The sequence below is a fragment of the Nicotiana attenuata genome, chromosome 6, assembly GCF_001879085.1.
Source record: "Nicotiana attenuata strain UT chromosome 6, NIATTr2, whole genome shotgun sequence".
NCBI lineage: Eukaryota > Viridiplantae > Streptophyta > Magnoliopsida > Solanales > Solanaceae > Nicotiana > Nicotiana attenuata.
In genome coordinates this window covers 26389925-26397918 of record NC_031994.1, presented here as the reverse complement: position 1 = coordinate 26397918, position 7994 = coordinate 26389925, and positions in this window count along the sequence as shown.

The following is a 7994-nucleotide window of genomic DNA, read 5'->3' as shown; positions in this document are numbered from 1 at the left end:
ATGAATATGACTGAGTACGAAATATCAATAAAATCAGTGAGATGACAGCAAGAAACGACCACTATGGGTCCTAACAATATCAGCATAAAGTCTAAACATGATATCTAGCACGATTGACGGCTCAGTTACTTAATCAAATGGTGAAAACATAGATAACAACAAAATAGGGTCACTATTCAGTGCCTTGGAAACAACAGAGTCATAATTCACGGGGTGTACGCCCACATGCCCGTCGCCTAGCATGTGTGTCACCTCAACATCAATCACATAACACATAATTCAGGGTTTATACCCTCAGCTTTAGAAGAGATACTTATCTCAAACAAGCCAATTCCAAATACCAAGCAAGCCAAGCGATGCTCCAAGAATGCCATCTCACGCGTAGCGACCTCCGAACGGCTCAAAACTAGTCAAAAGCAACTCAAATACATCAGATAAAGCCCAAGGAAGCAATTACATATGATAAAGATTGAATCCTAAATCAAATCCCAAATCCAGCCAAAAATCACACTCGGGCCCGCACCTCAGAACCCGACAAAACTAACAAAATCCAACAACCCATTCAATTACAAGTTGAACCATACTAGTTTTACTCAAATCCGACTTCGAATCAACATTCAAATCCCAAAAATTCATTTTATGAAATTTCAACAATTTTCCCAAAATTTCCATCTCAAAGTACTAAATGGATGATGAAATCAATGATACATTCATGTATATTAACCAAATCTGAGTTAGAATCACTTACCCCGATGAATTTCTTGAAAAACCCACGAAAAATCACCACAAACCAAGCTCCCAAGGTCAAAAATGTGAAATAATACCCGAAACCTCATTTATATAGTACACCTCTAAACTCCCAATGTGTGGTCCGCACAATTCCAAGTGCGGCCGCACATCCCAGCTCCTGCGGTCGCACAAAAATGGTGCGGCCGCACCTTTTGGTGACTGCACTGCCAGGACTTAGTATTTTGGCCACAACTTTCTCTGCAAATGTTCAAATGATGACTTCTTTACGTTTCTGAAAACTAGACACGAAGGGCTACACTTTCCTTTTTGGGTCATCTCTACATTCCTTGTAGATCAAAAGATATAGGCTTCCGAAGTCGGACCAGCGGATCTGCAGAACTTCCCTGAAGAGTGCAGCCGCAGCAAAATTGTGCGGTCCCCCCCCCCCCCCTGTGGTCCGCATATTTCTGTTGTGGTCCGCACTTCCAAAGCACCAGAACAATATTAGAGTGTCGGGAATGTCCGGACTCGCTCAAAACTCACCCGAGGCCTCCAGGACCTCAACCAAAAGTACCATCAAGTCCTAAAATACCGTACAAACTCAATCGAGCCCTCAAATCACATCAAACAATAACAAAAACATGAATCGCACACCATTTCAAGCGTAATGAACTTGAAACCTCAAACTTTTGCAACCGATGCCAAACCCTATCAGATCATGTACGAATGACCTCAAATTTTACACACACGTCATAAATAACACCACGAACCCACTCCAACTTTCGAAAATCCATTCCGACCCCGATATCAAATTTTTCAATGCCGACCAAAATCGCTAAATTTCCAACTTAAATTTCCGAATAACCTGAAAACCAAAACCGACGATTCACATAAGTCACAATACATCATACGGAGCTACTGATGCCCTCAAAGAACCGAGCAAAGTGTAAATGCTCAAAATGACTGGTCGGGTCGTTACATCCTCCCCCACTTAAACATACGTTCGTCCTCGAACGTGCCCAGAGTTGTCCCAAAAGCCATCAAATCACCGTGTAACCTTACCATGCACATACCGGGGGTGCTCCCACGTCACCCTATCCCATATAGGTCTGATAACATAACATAACTGAAATTTCTTAATCTAACCTAGCCCATAGGACTTTGAATCCAATTTCTCCATCCGAAATTTCAATAACATCAGAACCTCGCATCTACACACTGTATAAGTCCGAACAAGCTGTATCAAACCATACCCGTAACCCAAGATGAAATCACATGATATACCACATAACTCAAACACTCATAGCAATAACTTCTAATCACAGTAGCTGCTCAAAACAACCTAATATTGGTACTAAACCTCTTATCAAACAAAGCCTCGTTCTAACACCTTCATATACTGCCAATGTAGAAAGAAACACGCAGAAACTCATAACCATTCGTAAGATCAACAAGTCATGGGCGCCCTTTCCTTCGATAGGAACTATAGCAAATTCCTAAGCCGATCAGCAACAATATCCTTCCAACAATTCCGTAATCAACTCTAATAGTATCCATTCTAGGCCCAATGACCTCATCTCATCCAACACGACCACTCTAGTGACATGACACATCCATATAATCTAAATCCACAACCTGTGCAATCCGTGCACTAATAAGCAACATTCTAAATGTACTCAAACATGGAAAATGACTCAAACCAAAAACTGTCCCGCCAACTTAACAAGTACCATCACCACGTTATGCTAAGAGCCTAGCACACCCCGTAGAACCAAAGCGCACAAATCCAACGCAAAGGATTGTATCTCAACCTAACTCTGCTGCAATGCATAACCCCATCCAAATGCTGGTCCATATTATATCCCTCGAGCCGCCTTGCTCAAATCAATAACCGCATAAAATTCAACATCAAGTACCCAAAGTGCATTACCATAACCACAAAGAGAAAATAACACAATACCTCAATCAGGAAAGAACATAGCCTACGCGCAATCAATCATGCAATACCCAAATACTTATCTCGCTCAAATTTCGCTATAAAGCCCAAATAGAACCGCACCATATGTGCATATAACCAATGATTCACAACTCCTCGTAACATAGAAGGGTAACTCACAATCATTTCAGAACACGAATAAGCTCAACAACAACTGAATGGCACATCCCTCAATAATAGCAGTTCGGAGTCAACAAATCCGACCCGGTGCAGACCACACATACCTACCAATGAACCCCAAATCAACTTTGGTCACCCACAATAGATAAATAACCCTCCGAAAGTCCACAATGAGTGAATCACAACACATACTATCCTCTGACTAACCTTGGCTAATTTTTTGCCGTCCACAACCACGAAACAATCTACTCATGAGAACTTCCAGTCTCCAAATCCATAGAACACACGAATCATCATATCTGATCTCAACTCCACCGCTTGAATGTCTAACACATCTCTCGTACACGATCATCCCGCGAGGAATACTTCTATAATTCTTCTGTGCCACAAAGCAAAATTTGAATACCAGCAGTCAATAAACTAGGAGAGTGCCACAATACCAATGAAGTATCCATAAATCAAAACACATTGCCCCTTCTAAAAATGTATACTCTCATCAAGCCATACCAAATAGTAATGCCATTTACCTAGTCATCTGAAACCGTCCATGCTGCCTAAGAATTTATGACCTTCCTTTCAAAACTGAATCGTGACCTTGCACATGCCAATCTCGATCCTACACAACACACCGCGTATACCATGCGATCCTATGATAAATACGAGAACTTCATAATCCTCTCCGAGTCACAAGCAACTACATACTTAATTAGCCAAGAACTTTCCATTTGATCCAATCCAGGAGGAAATCACTATACATAACATGCTCCTCGCGCCACTAGGAAATATAAATCTCTAACTGTGGTAGAAACCATGAAGTGCTCTCCGAATCCCATTTGCACAAAACCCAACCGTCAGGACTGAATCCTCCTAAGTCAACCAAGCTACGCAGGTCACCAAAATCCAAGAGCATTGCCATGAAACAACAGTAGAAACTTATTACCTCATAAGCACCCAAAGAACTAATCATATCCATTACCATGCCGATCCAACCTACTACCAAGCTGTCCTATTTATCCGAGTTCCTTCTGAATTACCTTCAAATTGATATTTCCCTTTCCATAATACCACGATCCTCAACCCAGACTCAGCATACGAGACCCTAACATAAAACCACACTGCCCTATGGCTCATAAGCCGCTGAATGCTCTCTTAAGCACCACAAAAGTACCACAACCGAGATACCCACTCTGAAGAGACCTTCTGTGCATTTCAAGTTGTTCATCTTACCTTCCTGATACTGAAATGTAGAATCTACAATGATGCAGAAATATTGCGAGTCTTGACACCATCCAATGTAACTCTCAGCTTCTAGCCATATACGAACCCGCAATATTCTTAATTGCCACGTATAAATCTTGAATTCATTAGAAACATTCTTGAGAGTCATCCACTCTACTCAAATCTCAATTAGACTGATCAAACAGGACGAACGGCTTGTGCCCCATTAGCACTCCAGCACCCAAGGAAGTAACCCCTCCTTAATGCAACCCGATAAATTTCTGCTCCACGCACATTACCTCTTTCACCAATAACAGCTCAAATCATTCCATGATTCTCATATACTCATAAAGCCTAAAACAACTTGTATCCAAAGTTCCCCTTACTCGAGTCATCCTCGATCTCAACTTCTACAAGTCATAACTGATTCACCAGTATACCTCAAACTGAAACCAATATAACACATGACCGTGCAATCAACTTATCAATGCCAGACGCCCCCAATTGACTTAAAGCCATAGATCAGAACACATGAAAACTCACAATGCCCATACTATATTACTTCCATAATACCATAGTGAGATTCAACTAAATCCTTCATAAGTTCATGCAACACAAACCATCTAGTACTTCAAATCATCTGCAAATCTCGCATTCACCCTCGTAGCAGTCAAGCCCACTTTCATAAGCGATCCAAACTCAAATACACATATATTTCACTGGTAAAAGAGAACTCCCAACAAACAACATAGGGATCACACAAACCTCAAGACACCCCGCAGGAGATAACCCACCTGCTTTGCCTCAAGCCCACCTCTCTCTATACCCTTCCACAATCATAAACATTACGCAATCACTTAATCTTCCCGAGTCTAAACTCATATCACAACATGAAAAATCTACTTCACTCATCAACTAAACAACATGAAAAAATCCTTCAACACACCCATACCTCGAGACTATACGTCAAATAAAGATGGAAATCTAGCACCAAATAGTTCTTTCTACACCTCAAGAAGACCCTTCTCGTCACATTCAAATCATATGAATACATCTCGCAGTCACATCATACTCATCACGTAGCCATCTAGCCATGAATTCCACTAATTGGGATACTACCGGACATATAAGTCCAAAAGCACGAGCTCACAAAATCAACACCTCTATGCTAAAACTACGGTCAAAATCTGGCCTCAAGTCCTCCAGACTGGCCCCTCATCAACACACAGAAATTGCATCTCCCACCTCATCCAAGGAATCATAAGCCATCGATGCACAGTTGATACCAAACGCTCATGTGCACATACGAATGCGTGGAAGGAATTCAAAGGATTACGCTTCAAGCTGAATCAATGCCGCACGATAAGGAAAGAAAGATGGGAAGTATATCCTAAATGCCCTGTAGCCTCTCGAAGATAGGTATGGAAGTCATCATACCGATCCGCAAAACTGTACTAGACACTTCCTCATGACTTGTAGAACCTATGAACCCAGAGCTCTAATACCAATCTGTCACGACCCAACATCCACCAGTCGTGATGGCACCTAACCCAACACGTTAGGTAAGCTAACTAATAACTATCCAATTCCATCAATATTAAATAAACAATTAAATATAGGAGTTATCTAAATCTTATACGATTCCCAAGGACTAGTAGTACAAATCATGAGCTTCTAAGAATAGAATTTACAAAGCTGAAAGGAAATAAATATATCATCTGTTTGAAAAGTACATAAATAGAGTTTTATAAATCTACAGCTACCACGAACAAGGGGCAGCTACAACCGGGATGTAGGTACACCTTCAAATCCAGCTCCCGCAATGCACAGCAACATCGACATCTGAAATCTGCACGCAATGTGCAGGAAGTGTAGTATGAGTACAACTGACCCATGTACTAAATAAGTAACAAACCTAACCTTAGGTTGAAAGTAGTGACGAGCTGGAACATAGGTCGGGTCTAACACCAATAACCAATAGCAATTCATAACAGTGTAAAGCAAGTAAATAAAGAAGTAGCTCAGAGATAAAATGCTCAGCCTTTTCATAGTTTTCCTAAACAGTTCTGCTTTTCAAGTATGTCAGTGAAAATTCAAATCCTTTACCGAATTCGTCAAAAATATAAGTAAGTTTGAAAACTGTAACTTTTTCCAAAAAACTTTTCATTAGGTAAATGTTTCATTTTCAGATAGCATGAGGAAAGTACATCTTTATGCCTCCATGTCAAGATACAGGTAAAAATCATGAATGTCACCAAAACCGGCAGCAAAAGGAAATGCATATGCATGTATATCAAGTACGCGTGTCAAATGCAATGCCTCTCAGTGATGAACTCATGTACTCACACTCTCAGAGTACTCAACCTCACTGTCTAGCATTATCTCTTACCGTGCTCAATACTCAGCACACTCAATCACTCAACACTATACAATACTCGTTGCGGCGTGCAACTCGATCCATATCTATATATATATAGAAATAAGGCTCGTTGCGGCGTGCAACCCGATCCATATACATATAGCCATAAGGATTGTTGCGGCGTGCGACCTGATCCTTAAACATATATATAGCCATAAGGCTCGTTGCGGCGTGCAACCCGATCCATATACATATAGCCATAAGGCTCGTTGTGGCGTGCAACCCGATCCATATACATATATATATAGTCGACTACGCTCACTTGGGGTGTGTAGACTCCGAAGGGGCTCCTTCAGCCCAAGCGCTATATCGCTGCGGCGCGCAGCCAGATCCTAAAAGTGAAATCAATATAACATGATGTGGCGTTGATCGGTTCCAAGCCTGTACCACTATCGAGTGGCAAGGATGGTTAATGCAGTTTTACCCAACAAAGGTCGGGATCGATTTCCATAGGGAGTTAATTGATTTGGAGTTAGGTATTTAACTAATCTAGATGTGCGTGTTGTTCCAAATTGCACCTCCAAACATGATCATGATTGATTATACTTCTAATGCTATACTATAATATGCTAGAATGAGCTAAGTATACTATTTTTGTTGGGTATTTTCAAGGATTAAAAGGGACTAGGGCAGTGACTTCCACCTAGGTGGATATCTGACGGGTATCGAGAATTTAGGGCAAACTTGTTATGATTAGGGTCATGATATAACCATCACACATAAGTTCTCACTCTAAACCTCTCGATAGTTTGAGTGACTTTGCCCGATTTGACTTTCTCAAGTCCAAATGGGTGTTCATGCATAACAAATGATATTGGCTCAAGTCGGGTATTACTATCTCTAGGTTTAACCCTTTAATTGGGGCTATCAATCTCTTGAATGCACCCCAATTCCTTGTTAGCCTAATTTTCCTAGACTTAGTCCCTCTTTCTCAAGAAGAGTCTAAGCCATCAAGGCACGAATCAGTGTTTGCAACCACCAATTCTACAATTAAAGAATGAATTAAGCTAAATAAACTAACCCATAAACAATTAAGCCTTAAAATTCATGACCCATTAAATACTCACACTAGGGTTGGGTCACAACCCTAGCTATGGGGTCTAGCTACTCATAATAACAGTAGAAATCAAAGATGGACATTAAATATAAGCCATAATATCCAAATACAAGATGAAAATCTAAAGATTGAAGACAAATCTACTCTAAGATTACTCAAAAAGGTAAAAACCAGTCGTTCACGTGCTCAGCAAAAATATTACATACCCTAAAAACGTGAAAAAGATCTATTTATACTAGGCTAAAATTCTTGGACAAAAATGCCCCTACAGAAGTTTCACGGAGGCGTAATTCTGACCGCGTCCGCGCTTGAGCTCTCGCGGCCGCGCAATAGCGAGCGCGATCCGTGTTTCTTCAATTCTGGGCTTGGGTTGGACTTGGTTTCACGGTCAGCATAATTTCATCCGCGTCAATGTGTGCTTCTATCGCGACCACGTAATTTGGTCGCAGACCACG